At 40.6% G+C, this 13,647-nt stretch overlaps 1 protein-coding gene across 3 annotated transcripts in view; it reads right to left on the bottom strand.

Moving 5' to 3' along the window:
• The window catches only part of peak1 (pseudopodium-enriched atypical kinase 1), a 265,673-nt gene that overhangs the window by 242,807 nt on the left and 9,219 nt on the right, over nt 1-13,647 (bottom strand). For 2 of the 3 annotated variants that reach the window (XM_064930596.1, XM_064930598.1), the window contains exon 3: nt 5,618-5,751. The exons of the other annotated variant lie outside the window; for it this stretch is intronic. The gene's annotated coding sequence lies outside the window, so the exon portion shown is untranslated. The remainder of the gene's footprint in view (nt 1-5,617; nt 5,752-13,647) is intronic. 3 annotated transcript variants of the gene reach the window in all.

Genomic DNA, 13,647 nt, shown 5'->3' with positions numbered 1-13,647 from the left:
AATATGTGAATTTTGGCCAATTCCTCCTGACAGAGCTGGTGTAACCGAGTCAGGTTCGTAGGCCTCCTTGCTCGCACACCCTTTTTCAGTTCTGCCCACACATTTTTCATGGGATTAAGGTCAGGGCTTTGTGATGGCCACTCCAATACCTTGGAAGTATGCTTCCTGACTGATGTCTTGAGGATGTTGCTTCAATATATCCACATAATTTTCCTACCTCATGAAGCCATCTATTTTGTGAAGTGCACCAGTTCCTCTTGCAGCAAAGCACACCCACAAAATGATGCTGCCACCCACATGCTTGACATTTAGGATGGTGGCCTTCGGCTTGCAAGCATCCCTCCTTTATCTTCCAAACATAACAATGGTTGTTGTGTCCAAACAGTTCTATCTTTGTTCCATCAGACCAGAGGACATTTCTCCAAAAAGTACGATCTTTGTCCCCATGTGCAGTTGCAAACCATAGTCTGGCTTTTTTATGGAGTTTTGGCTATTCAGGTTATGTCGATATAGGACTGGTTTTTACTGTGGATATAGATACTTTTGTACCGGTTTCCTCCAGCATCTTCACAAGGTCCTTTGCTGTTTTTCTGGGATTGAGTTGCACTTTTCACACAGATGAACGTGGTGCCTTCAGGCATTTGGAAATTGCTCCCAAGGATGAACCAGACTTGGAGGTCTACAATCTGAGGTCTGATTTATTTTGATTTTCCCTTGATGTCAAGCAAAGAGGCACTGAGTTTGAAGGTAGGCCTTGAAATACATCCACAGGTACACCTCCAATTGACTCAAATTATGTCAATTAGCCTATCAGAAGCTTTTAAAGCCATGACATTATTTTCTGGAATTTTCCAAACTGTTTAAAGGCACAGTTAACTTAGTGTATGTAAACTTCTAACCCACTGGAGTTGTGATACACTGAATTATAAGTAAAATAATCTGTTTGTAAACAATTGCTGGAAAAATTACTTGTGTCATGCACAAAGTAGATGATCTAACGGACTTGCCAAAACTATAGTTTGTTAACAAGAAATGTGTGGAGTGGTTGAAAAACATGTTTTAATGACTCCAACCTAAGTGTATGTAAACTTCCGACTTCAACTGTATACATGGGGTCAAGAAGGCTATATATTAAAGTGTAAACGGAGCTATGAATACAGGACCATTTTGCCTCATTTCTGGCCATTAAAAACATCAAACTCGTAAAAAATATGATCAGTACAACAAGTGCAGGACCATGAGAAACTGACTCTCTAACCAAGTGCTACTAACAAATCCCAATGGGGCATTTCAAGAGGCAAAGGAATTTCAGAAATTGTTCCAAGATGAAAACCAAAACCTTAGCTCCATGAAGACAAAGGCCATTCTTTCCTCCGTGGTGGAATATTTCTGGACTAGACTTATGGCGAGGCAGGAGGAAAGAAATAAAAGAGAAGTTACCTGTTACAGCAATCAGAGCACCAGCAGCTGGTTTACTGCAGTTAGTCAGAAGGTCAGTGAGAAAGTCAGTCAGACCTAGGCCAATCACAGACAGCAGGCTTGGGGCCCCTGCCTAGTGCCAGTGCTCTGCTGTGAAATGTACTGCCTGATCGTAGAGAGCGGGTTGTCAGCACTCTTCACGCAGGGGTATATTTAAACCTGCCTCAAATGAAACTGGAAACTTCTTTATAGTGGGAATTTGGAAATGAAGGTGCACAAAAGCAAAGCAAAATATCTCAGGACATCGGTCAGAGCGCGAGAGCAGTCAATGATTCCGATATGTTTAGGCTATACCTATCAAGATTAATCTATCAACCCTCATCTCTCTCTTTACTGTCAGGTGCTGAAAGAACTTGCAGAGCTGGAACTAGGCCTATGTGATGATACCAAACACCGATTCAATTGTCAGTGTGGATAAACAAATGCCTTAATCTAGATACAGTAGTCTCAAATAATTAAATGTAAAATGACATCCAGAAATGTCAGGTGCTGCAATGAAATTATTGAATTATATAAAGCTAAGAGTGTCTCAACCAGATGCTTTCTCAAGGCCTATAAAGTTTGATGGTTTCGGTGGGTATCTTTTTAGTTGGTTGAGTCGAGTGTCTTAGGCCTATAAAGTTCCATCACTTGAGTGAAATGCATGCCAATGGCAGTCAGTGCCGTTTAAGATTAGGAAGGACTATTTGTTTTTGTTTCATGAGCATGACCTTATTTCAATTGCAGCATATTGGATGACTCATTCATGTTCCGTTCAGCCAGCTCAATGTAACATTGATTGGTTTAAGTTATTACACGATACTCAAATTTTCCCTATACCCATCATGAGGTTGCTACAACCTTGCCTACGAATGAAAGTTTACAATGTAGGTGAACGGGTAGATATTTTGTTGTTAATCAAGGTGACAATGACACATACCGCCTTGCACACAACTAGCTGGTTTAGGGTGTAATCACTAGTCCAAACAGTTGCAAACGAGAGTTTCTACAGGACAAATTCAAGTATGTTTATCCCCGTTTCGTTCAGTGTGCTTCCGTTTAAGTCACTTTTTTAACATAATTGGCGGAATGAATAGACCCTTGATCATCCCCAAACACAATTCACATGCATATCAGCCACATACAAACAGTATGATCTCTTTGCATAATTCCTTCTTGCATCTACGCCTTATTCTGTGACCCGGCGAAAAAACCTTTCCAAGCCAAACTTTCATACCATAACGGCTAACCGCTCCACACAGCCTACATCGTTGTCACCATATTAGCTAACGCCATAGTCAATATAGCTACAATTACTAACGTGTTAGTAAACCCGCTACAAATCAGGCAGTACAGCAAGCAGTTTAGCAGTTACACCGGCAGGCCCCAGTGGCAATAAATAAAACTTAAAGCTGACCCACTTGGAAGAGTTCCAGTGTTGGATAACCATAGCCAGCTAGCTAACATAGCATCCCTCTCTGTTTGAGCCAGGTGTTTGAGTACACTAAACTTGCTAGATGCATTTGCTAGCTAGCTGCAACATAACTTTTTGAGCAACCCAACCAAATTCACATAGAAATGGGTGTTATAAATATGTCATCATTGAAAGCAAGTCTAAGAAATGGTAGATCTGTTCTGTGGGCTATTTCTACGCTTCCCATTGTTATGTTTCATCTTTGCATTTTTTACTTCAAACAGCTGAAAATACACTACTTTTGGCTATTGAAAAGATATTTCACAGCAGTTTAGAAGGTACAATGATTCTCAACACTATACTTGCTTGTTTAGCCACAAACTGAAATTAAGCTAACTATTAAACTGTTTGCTAAGCAGTGTGTTTCAATCAATTATCTGTTGACATGTGAATATATTTGGCATAATTTTATCTAAAAAGGATAACTTTTTAAAATGTTTCACATTTTTATGAAATTCACTGAGGAGGATGATCCTCCCCTTCCTCTGAGGAGGAGCCTTCACTTTTGCATGCCTTTCTGCATGTAATGTGTGTTACAGTCTAATGAATTCATAAATAGTTTTGACTTTTATCATAGACACATGAGGTATCCAATACTGGTTATTAGATTAAGAGCTGTGGAATTCCTCCCGAAGGGTGTTGGCCTAAATTAAACAGGAAACTGGATTAATCTTGAGACTTTCCCAGAATATTGGCAGGTCATGTTTGACGTTGTCTATCCAAAGCCTTCGGCTGCTGGGGTTAGTTTCCGATGAAAGGAAACATTATTTGACACAATAGCAGTTCAGATGAAATACTCATCAATCCATTGCACTGTGGTACCCGACTGAAAATGTCCTGTTGCCAACAAAATACGGGGTTGCCCTACAGAAAACAGTAGATGGGTTGATGGGTAAAAATACCTCATATTTTGGCATAAGTAATTGTAATTAATTGCATGTGTTTTCAAAAGCGGACTTATGCATTACAAAAGTACGTTTTTTTAGAAAAAGTTACTTCCCCAACGTCTTTACAGGTTATATTGGTGTATTAGGACATGGATATGTGTGGTCCTAAGTGACTTCCCCAACATCTTTACAGGTTATATTGGTGTATTAGGACATGGATATGTGTGGTCCTAAGTGACTTCCCCAACATCTTTACAGGTTATATTGGTGTATTAGGACATGGATATGTGTGGTCCTAAGTGACTTCCCCAACATCTTTACAGGTTATATTGGTGTATTAGGACATGGATATGTGTGGTCCTAAGTGACTTCCCCAACATCTTTACAGGTTATATTGGTGTATTAGGACATGGATATGTGTGGTCCTAAGGACATGACTTCCCCAACATCTTTACAGGTTATATTGGTGTATTAGGACATGGATATGTGGTCCTGGTGACTTCCCCAACATCTTTACAGGTTATATTGGTGTATTAGGACATGGATATGTGTGGTCCTTGACCCCAACATCTTTACAGGTTATATTGGTGTATTAGGACATGGATATGTGTGGTCCTAAGTGACTTGCCCAACATCTTTACAGGTTATATTGGTGTATTAGGACATGGATATGTGTGGTCCTAAGTGACTTCCCCAACATCTTTACAGGTTATATTGGTGTATTAGGACATGGATGTGTGTGGGTTTTGATGTATTTTAGATGCATTTATACATTTAAATGGGATTCCTTAGGGATATCATGTTATGCCATTTGCCCTTCTAAATATGTGGGATATGGACCAAACCTTGTCCTGGGATATCAAACAACAGTATAGCTATGTGCACCTAGTATTTATTGGAAAACTATACTTAATCAAATAACAGATGTTTTACAGTAGGTGTAAACAGCGGTCCTGATAAGTGATTAAAGTTACCAGCATAGCACACCCATTGGCTTATTATTATTACCAAAACAGACTTAAAAATGCTGCAGTAATGAGAAGTGTGTTTTGGTAATGAGGGGCCCTTAGATCAATCTGCAAGGAATAGGAGACTGCCATTATTAGTCAGCAAACAATTGATCACATCACTAAAGCCCATTCATGCCTCCATGTTGGTACGGTAATGGTTCTCTGAATTTCTCCCAATTTGAATGTTTTAAGTCATTTCGGTAATGAAAAGGTAAAGTGGGGTAATGGGGTGTTTGAGAAAAAGATCCTCATTCGTTAGACAGTGTAGAAGTGAATAAATTAAATTAACTTGTGCTCATCTAATGACTACTCCTCTAGATCAATGGTTCCCCACAGGGCATGATGAATATTTAACAAGTTAAATCAGGTGTGCTTGTCCTAGGCTAAAAATGTGTGCTTTTGGGGTTCGAACACTGGAGTTGGGAACCACTGCTCTAGATGATGAATCATGGGTTTTACAAGAACGTGTCAGTGTTACAGTAATAAGAAACATGTCCACATACAATGTGTTTTACGTAAATATAATATATTGAGCAAAAATATAAATGCAACATTCAACAATTTAAATTATTACAGTTCATAGAAGGAAATCAGTGAATTAAAATCAATTCATTAGGCCCTAATCTATGGATGTCACATGACTGGGCAGGGGCGCAGCCATGGGTGTGCCTGGGAGGGCATAGGCCCACCCACTTGGGAGCCAGGTCCAACCACTGGGGAGCCAGGCCCAGCAAATCAGAATGAGTTTTTCCCCACAAAAGGGCTTTATTACAGACAGAATTACTCACAATTTCCATCGCCCGTCTGGGTGGCTGGTCTCAGACAATCCTGCAGGTGAAGTAGTCGGATGTGGATATCCTGGGCTGGCGTGGTTGCACGTGGTCTGCGGTCATGAGGCCGGTTGGACGTACTGCCAAATTCTCTAAAACGATGTTGTGGTAGAGGAATGAACATTACATTCCCTGGAAACAGCTCTTGTGGACATTGTTGCAGTCAGCATGCCAATTGTACACTCCCTCAAAACTTTCGATATCTGTGGCATTGTGTTGTGACAAAAATGCACATTTTAGACTGGCCTTTTATTGTTCCCAGCACAAGGTGCACCTGTGTAATGATAATGCTGTTTAATCAGCTTCTGGATAATCAATCCACCTGACAGGTGTGGCATATCTTGGCAAAGGAGTAATGCTCACTAAAAGGAATGTAAACAACTTTGTGCACAACATTTCTGAAAAATAAGCATTCAGACATTAAAACAGAACTCAACAATACAATTTTTTTATTGAACTCAATAGGATATCAAATAAATGTATTGAATGTGTTATAAAATGTATTATCCAGAGTTAATTATAAGACATGAACAAATGCATCAGTGATTAGTGTTGTCACGCTACCAGGCCAAGTAGCACAATGCCGAGTAGTATCGAGACGCCACAGGGGGAAAAATCCAGAGGCCTAGCGTCCTGTTCGACCCGTCCCCTGGACACGTGTTACCATTTATAAGAGTTATGCGCATTTGCTAGACAAAATGCCAATCACTGATATTCACACTTTTACTCACTTTAAAAAACATCTTGAATTTAACTTCACACTGTATAATATAATAGAGCGGCTAATTTGCATATATTTGCAAAGGCCTACCTGTGATTTGGCTTGAGGAATGTGAGGAAGGAATATACAGTACATGCATACTGATATGCATGTCATTGTGGCAATAAAGGGAAAACACTGCATGAAGCCTTCTCTTCAGTTAACACAGACAAACACTCTCCATCCCTCCCACACTGTCCGTCTTCCCCTTATAAACAAAAAACACTTTCTCGACCAAAAATACCCACACAGCTCCCAAAATGCTACGCACCAAACAATGTACGGAGCACCAGAAAGAGAAAGATTTTTTATACAGTTATACAGTTAGGTCTATACGAATTCTAACTTTGAAGCTCATCTCCTGCCTGTCACCAAGGGAGTACCCCAAGGCTCAATCCTAGGCCCCACGCTCTTCTCAATTTACATCAACAACATAGATCAGGCATTAGGAAGCTCTCTTATCCATTTATATGTAGATGATACAGTTTTATACAGAGCTGACCCCACCCTGGATTTTGTGTTAAATGCTCTACAACAAAGCTTTCTTAGAAAGCTTGGGCACTCTCACCCTGAACCTTGTTCTGAACACCTCCAAAACAAAAAGGTCATGTGGTTTGGTAAGAAGAATGCCCCTCTTCCCACAGGTGTTCTTACTGCCACTGAGGGTTCAGAGCTTGAGGTAGTCACCTCATACAAGTACTTGTGAGTCCTTTTCCCAGCACATATCAAAGCTGCAGGCTAAAGTCAAATCTAAACTTGGTTCCCTCTATCGTAAACACTCCTCTTTCACCCCAGCTGCCAAACTAACCCTGATTCAGATGACCATCCTACCCATGCTAGATTTCGGAGACATAATTCATAGATCGGCAGGTAAGGGTGTTCTCGAGCGGCTAGACGTTTTTTTTCCATTCGGCCATCAGATTTTCCACCAAGGCTCCTTTTAGGACACATCACTGCACTCTACAATACTCTGTAAACTGGTCATCTCTGTATACCCGTCACAAGACCCACTGATTGATGCTTATTTATAAAACCTTCTTAGGCCTCACTCCCCCACATCTGAGATATCTACTGCAGCCCTCATTCTCCACATAAAACACCTGTTCTGTCAGTCAGGTCCCCAAAGAACACACATCCCTGGGTCGCTCCTCTTTTCAGTTCGCTGTTGCTAACATGCTGTGTTGTAATGTTTTGCTGTTATGTTGTGTTATGTCTCTACTTATGTAGTGTTGTCTCTCTTGTTATGATGTGCGTTTTGTCCTTTATTTATCTTGTGCCATTTTTCTGTGAAACAGAGAATTACAATCTCTGAGACTGGACATTGGTGAGTAGTATACTCAGGAGCGGTGGGAAATGTGCACGTCTACTTAGCCTTACTGGAGGCCGCTCCATCTGCCCCTTCTGCGGCGCCGTTGTTTTAGGTCAACTTCTGGGATTAGATCCATTGTCCGAGGTGGTGGTCCAAACAGAGGATCCGCTTCTGGAAAGTTGTATTCCTGGTCGTAACGTTAGTAAATTGACGTCGCTCTTATATCCAATAGTTCCTCCTGGCTGTTTGTAATAAGACTTAAGATTTCCTGGGGTAACAATTTAAGAAATACATTAAAAAAAACTGCATAGTTTTCTATGGACTCGAAGCGGGGCGACCATCTCGGCCGGCGCCATCTAGACTCAGGAGGAGGTGAGAAAGGCACTCGGAGTGTGGTGTCAGGAAAACAACTTCTCACTCAACCTCAACAAAACAAAGGAGATGATCGTGGACTTCAGGAAACAGCAGAGGGAGCACCCCCCAATCCACAAGGAAGGAACAGCAGTGGAGAAGGTGGAACGTTAAGTTCCTCGGTGTACACATCACAGACAAACTGAAAATGGTCCACCCACACAGACAGTGTGGTGAAGAAGGTGCAACAGCACCTCTTCAACCTCAGGAGGCTGAAGAAAATTTGTCTCGTCACCCAAAACCCTGACAAACCTTTACAGATGCACAATCGAGAGCATCCTGTCGGGCTGTATCACAGCCTGGCACGGCAACTGCACCACCCTCAACCGCAAGACTCTCCAGAGGGTGGTGCGGTCTGCACAACGCAACACCGGGGACAAACTACCTGCCCTCCATGATAGCTACAACAACCAATGTCACAGGAAGGCCAAAAAGATCATCAAGGACAACAACCACCTAAGCCACTGCCTGTTCACACTGCTACAATCCAGAAGGTGAGGTCAGTACAGATGCATCAAAGCTGGAACCGAGAGACTGAAGGCCATCAGACTGCAACAACAGCAATCACTTACTCAGAGGCTGCTGTCTAGATTGAGACCCAATGACTGGCTACTTTAATAAATGGATCACTAGTCACTTTAAATAATGCACTTCAATAATGTTTACATATCTTATGTTACTCATATATGTATATACTGTATTTTTTATCATTTATTGCACCTTGCCAATGCCACTCAGCCATCATTCATCCATATATCACATGTACATATTCCCATTTAGATGTGTGAATTAGGCAGTTGGGAAATTGTTAGATATTTCTGCACTGTCAGAACTAGAAGTACAAGCATTTCGCTACACTCGCATTAACATCTACTAACCATGTGTATGTGAGCAATAAAATTTGATAATGCAAAAAAAAATAATTAAAACAGGATTTGAAATTTTAGCAAATTTATCTAAGTAAACAAAACTGAAATATCACATTTACATAAATATTCAGACCCTTTACTCAGTACTTGAAGCAACTTTGGCAGAAATTACAGCCTCGACTCTTCTTGGGTATGACGCTACAAGCTTGGGACTAGATACTGATACCGATTATTGGAGGACCAAAAAGCCGATAGCGATTCATCTTTAAATACATTTTTACTTATTTATTTGTAATGACAATTACAACACTGAATGAACACTTATTTTAACTTAATATAATACATCAATGAAAATACATTTAGCCTCAAATAAATAAAGAAACATGTTAAATTTGTTTTAAATAATGCAAAAAAAGTGTTGGAGAAGAAAGTAATATGTGCCATGTAAAATATGTGACAAAAAAAGCTAACGTTTGAGTTCCTTGCTCAGAACATGAACATATGAAAGTTGGTGGTTCCTTTTAACATGAGACTTCAATATTCCAAGGTAAGAGGTTTTAGGTTGTAGTCAATATAGTATTTATAGGACTATTTCTCTATACCATTTGTATTTCATATACCTTTGACTATTGGATGTTCTTATAGGCACTATAGTATTGCCAGTGTAACAGTATAGCTTCCGTCCCTCTCCTCGCCCCTATCTGGGCTCGAAGCAGCGTTACCCATCGCTCCACAAAAGCCGCGGCCTTTGCAGAGTAAGGGGAATAACTACTCAAGTCTCAGAGCGAGTGACGTTTGAAAAGCTATTGGCGCGCACCCCGTTAACTAGCTAGCCATTTCACATCAGTTACACCAGCCATTAGGCTAATAGGCTTGAAGTCATAAACTGTGCTGTGCTTGTGAAGAGCTGCTGGCAAAAACGCACAAAAGTGCTGTTCGAATGAATGCTTACGAGCCTGCTCTATCAAATCAGACTTAAATATAACATAACACACAGAAATACAAGCTTTTGGTCATTAATATAGTAGAATCCGGAAACGGTCATTTCGAAAACAAAATGTTTATTCTTTCAGTGAAATACAGAACTGTTCGGTATTTTATCTAACGGGTGGCATCCCTAAGTCTAAATATTCTTGTTACATTGCACAACCTTCAATGTTATGTCATAATTACGTAGAACTCTGGCAAATTAGTTCGCAACAAGCCAGGTCGCCAAAACTGTTGCATATACCATGACTGTGCATGCAATGAACGCAAGAGAAGTGACACAATTTCCTTAATATTGCCTGCTAACATGAATTTCTTTTAACTAAATATGCAGGTTTAAAAATATATACTTCTGTGTATTGATTTTAACAAAAGCATTGTTTATGGTTAGGTACATTCGTGCAACGTTTGTGCTTTTTTCGCAAATGCGCATTTGTTAAATCATCTCCCATTTGGCGAAGTTGGCTGTCTTTGTTAGAAGAAATGGTCTAAACACAGTTCGCAACGAGCCAGGCGGCCCAAACTGCTGCATATACCCTGACTCTGTTGCACAGAACGCAAGAGAAGTGACACAATTTCCCTAGTTAAAAGAAATTCATGTTAGCAGGAAATATGAACTAACTATGCAGGTTTAAAAATATGTACTTGTACATTGATTTTAAGAAAGGCATTGATGTTTATGGTTAGGTACACATTGGTGCAACAACCGTGTTTTTTTTTTGCGAATGCGCTTGTTAAATCACCCGTTTGGCAAAGTAGGCCATAATCGGTGTCCAAAAATGGCGATTACCGATCGTTATGAAAACTTGAAATCGGCCCTAATTAAATCGGCCATTCCAATAAATTGGTTGACATCTAGTCTGAAGGTACCACATTCATCTCTACAAACAACAGTACAGAAGTATAAAAACCATGCGACCACGCAGCCGTCATACTGCTCAGGAAGGAGATGCGTTCTGTCTGCTAGAGATGAACGTAGTTTGGTGCGAAAAGTGCAAATCAATCCCAGAAAAACAGCAAAGGACCTTGTGAAGATGCTGGAGGAAACAGGTATAAAAGTATCTATATCCACAGTAAAACGAGTCCTATATCGACATAACCTGAAAGGCCGCTCAGCAAGGAAGAAGCCACTGCTCCAAAACCGCCATAATAAAGCCAGACTATGGTTTGCACTGCACATAGGGACAAAGATCATACTTTATGGAGAACTGTCCTCTGGTCTGATGGAACAAAAATAGAACTGTTTGGCCATAATGACCATCATTATGTTCAGATGAAAAAAAGAGAATGCTTGCAGGCCGAAGAACACCATCCCAACCATGAAGCACAGGGTGGCAGCATCATGTTGTGGGGGTGCTTTGTTGCAGGAGGGACTGGTGCACTTCACAAAATAGATGGCATCATGAGGAGAGAAAAGTATGTGGATATATTGAAGCAACATCAAGACATCAGTCAGGAAGTTAAAGCTTGGTCGCACATGGGTCTTCCAAATGACAATGATGGGTCAAGGACAACAAAGTGGCAAAATGGGTCAAGGACAACAAAGTCAATGTATTGGAGTGGCCATCACAAAGCCCTGACCTCAATCCCATAGAAAATGTGTGGGCGGAACTGAAAAGCATGTGCGAGCCAGGAGGCCTACAAACCTGACTCAGTTACACCAGCTCTGTCATGAGGAATGGGCCAAAATTCACCCAACTTATTGTGGGAAGCTTGTGGAAGGCTACACAAAAGCCAAGTTAAACAGTTTAAGGGCAATGCTACCAAATACTAATTGAGTGTAAGCAAACTTCTGACCCACTGGGAATGTGATGAAAAAATAAAAACTGAAATAAATCATCTCTACTATTATTCTGACATTTCACATTCTTAAAATAAAAGTGGTGATCCGAACTGACCTAAAATGAAATGTCAGGAATCGTGAAAAAGTGTGTATGTTAACTTCAACTGTATGCCCTAATGCAATTCTAAAGTGTAATACATCCAGTGTGATTTCAGATGTCAAATTGTGTTTTGTTGATTTTTATATAACTTTTTGATCAGTGTGGTGTGTGTAACCTTTATTTAACTTAACTGAATTGCTAAGAACAAATTCTTATTTACAATGACTGCCTACCCCGGGCCAAACGCTGAGTCAATTGTGTGCCGCCCTACGGGACTCCCAATCACGGCCGGATGTGATCGAGCCTGGATTCGAACCACTGAGATGCAGTGCCTTGGACGCAGCGTTCTGTGGGTGTTAACTATTTAACTGTACTAGAATGCTTAAAAAGAGTGCTGAATTTTTATATATCTCTTATCAATATAGTTGGGGGTTTTTTGTAAGGAAAATATCGGATATCGGCCAGAAAATATAATATCGGTGCATCACTGAACAGAATAATTGGCCATTTAGGCTAACACACTTCAAAATAAACTTGTTCTAGTACCGCAGAGGCCTATGGTGCATGTAAACAGCATAATTTGTCGCCCAAAGTAGAGGTCTGCATGGGACTGATTTCTTCATCCCGCCTGCACCCGCAGCTTTCATACCGCACCAGCAAGCACCTACTGTCTGTCCGACTCCCTCCCGCTACCACGAGAACTTGTCTCTAACCCAACCGCAGTGGCGCAATGTTATTTTAGGTGTATGTGATGTTGGGACCATGGCTTGCAAGTGAGCTGCAATTTTACAACTTATAGGCAATATCGAAATGCGCAGAAATAACCTCTGAAATAGGGCAAATTACCAGAGATTTTCACCTGGTCCATTATATTAGGCTATCTGTATTACTGGGCTATATCAGCCAACAGGCTAGATGTAGTTTGAAGAGAGCAGAGTTGGAGAGACTTGCACTTTGTCTTGAGCTACATTTTATAGCCTACCTTTAGGAGTGGGACAATTTTCAGACGGAGACAAATATGGTTGATCAATATTTATTTCTAGGCAATGTAGTAAACTATAGCCTAATCATATTTAGGAAGTACATATCCTTGCAAAGATAACTGCCCAGTGCTTCTCCGCCCATGCATAGACTACAGCCTACTCCATTTAATAGAGACCACTTGTGCACCTGATCTCACAGGTATGGCTACTGAACATGAAGCAGGAAGAATGATGACAGTGGACACTTCCACTTTCTCCTAACCTACGTTTTGCATACAGGATACAGCCTACCTTTTAGGAGAACGAGTTGCAGGCAAATAAATGGGTAATCAATATTTATTGAAAATTAAAAAGGCGCAAAGCTCGCTCACCATGGTAGCCTGTGAGCGCCTTGGGCCTTTTCAATTATTTTTTGGTTGCACCGACTCACGTTGGTTGAGCACTCTTCACTTCTTTCCATTACCAATAACTATACTTAACAGAAATATAACCACAACATGTAAAGTGTTGGTCCCATGTTTAATGAGCTGAAATAAAAGATCCCAGAAATGTTCCATATGCACAAAAAGCTTATTTCTCTCAAATTGTGCAAATTGTGTTTACATCCCTGTTTGTGAGCATTTCTCCTTTGCCAAGATAATCCATTCACCTGACAGGTGTCCTATCAAGAAGCTTATTAAATGCATCATTACAAAGGTGCACTTTGTGCTGGGGACAATAAAAGGCCACTAAATGTGCAGTTGTCACACAACACAATACCACAGATGTCTCAAGTTGAGGGAGTGT

The sequence above is a fragment of the Oncorhynchus masou genome, chromosome 22 (genome assembly GCF_036934945.1).
Source record: "Oncorhynchus masou masou isolate Uvic2021 chromosome 22, UVic_Omas_1.1, whole genome shotgun sequence".
In the NCBI taxonomy this organism is placed as follows: domain Eukaryota; kingdom Metazoa; phylum Chordata; class Actinopteri; order Salmoniformes; family Salmonidae; genus Oncorhynchus; species Oncorhynchus masou.
The sequence above is the reverse complement of the archived record's forward strand: the minus strand, read 5'-3'. Positions and strand labels throughout refer to the sequence as shown.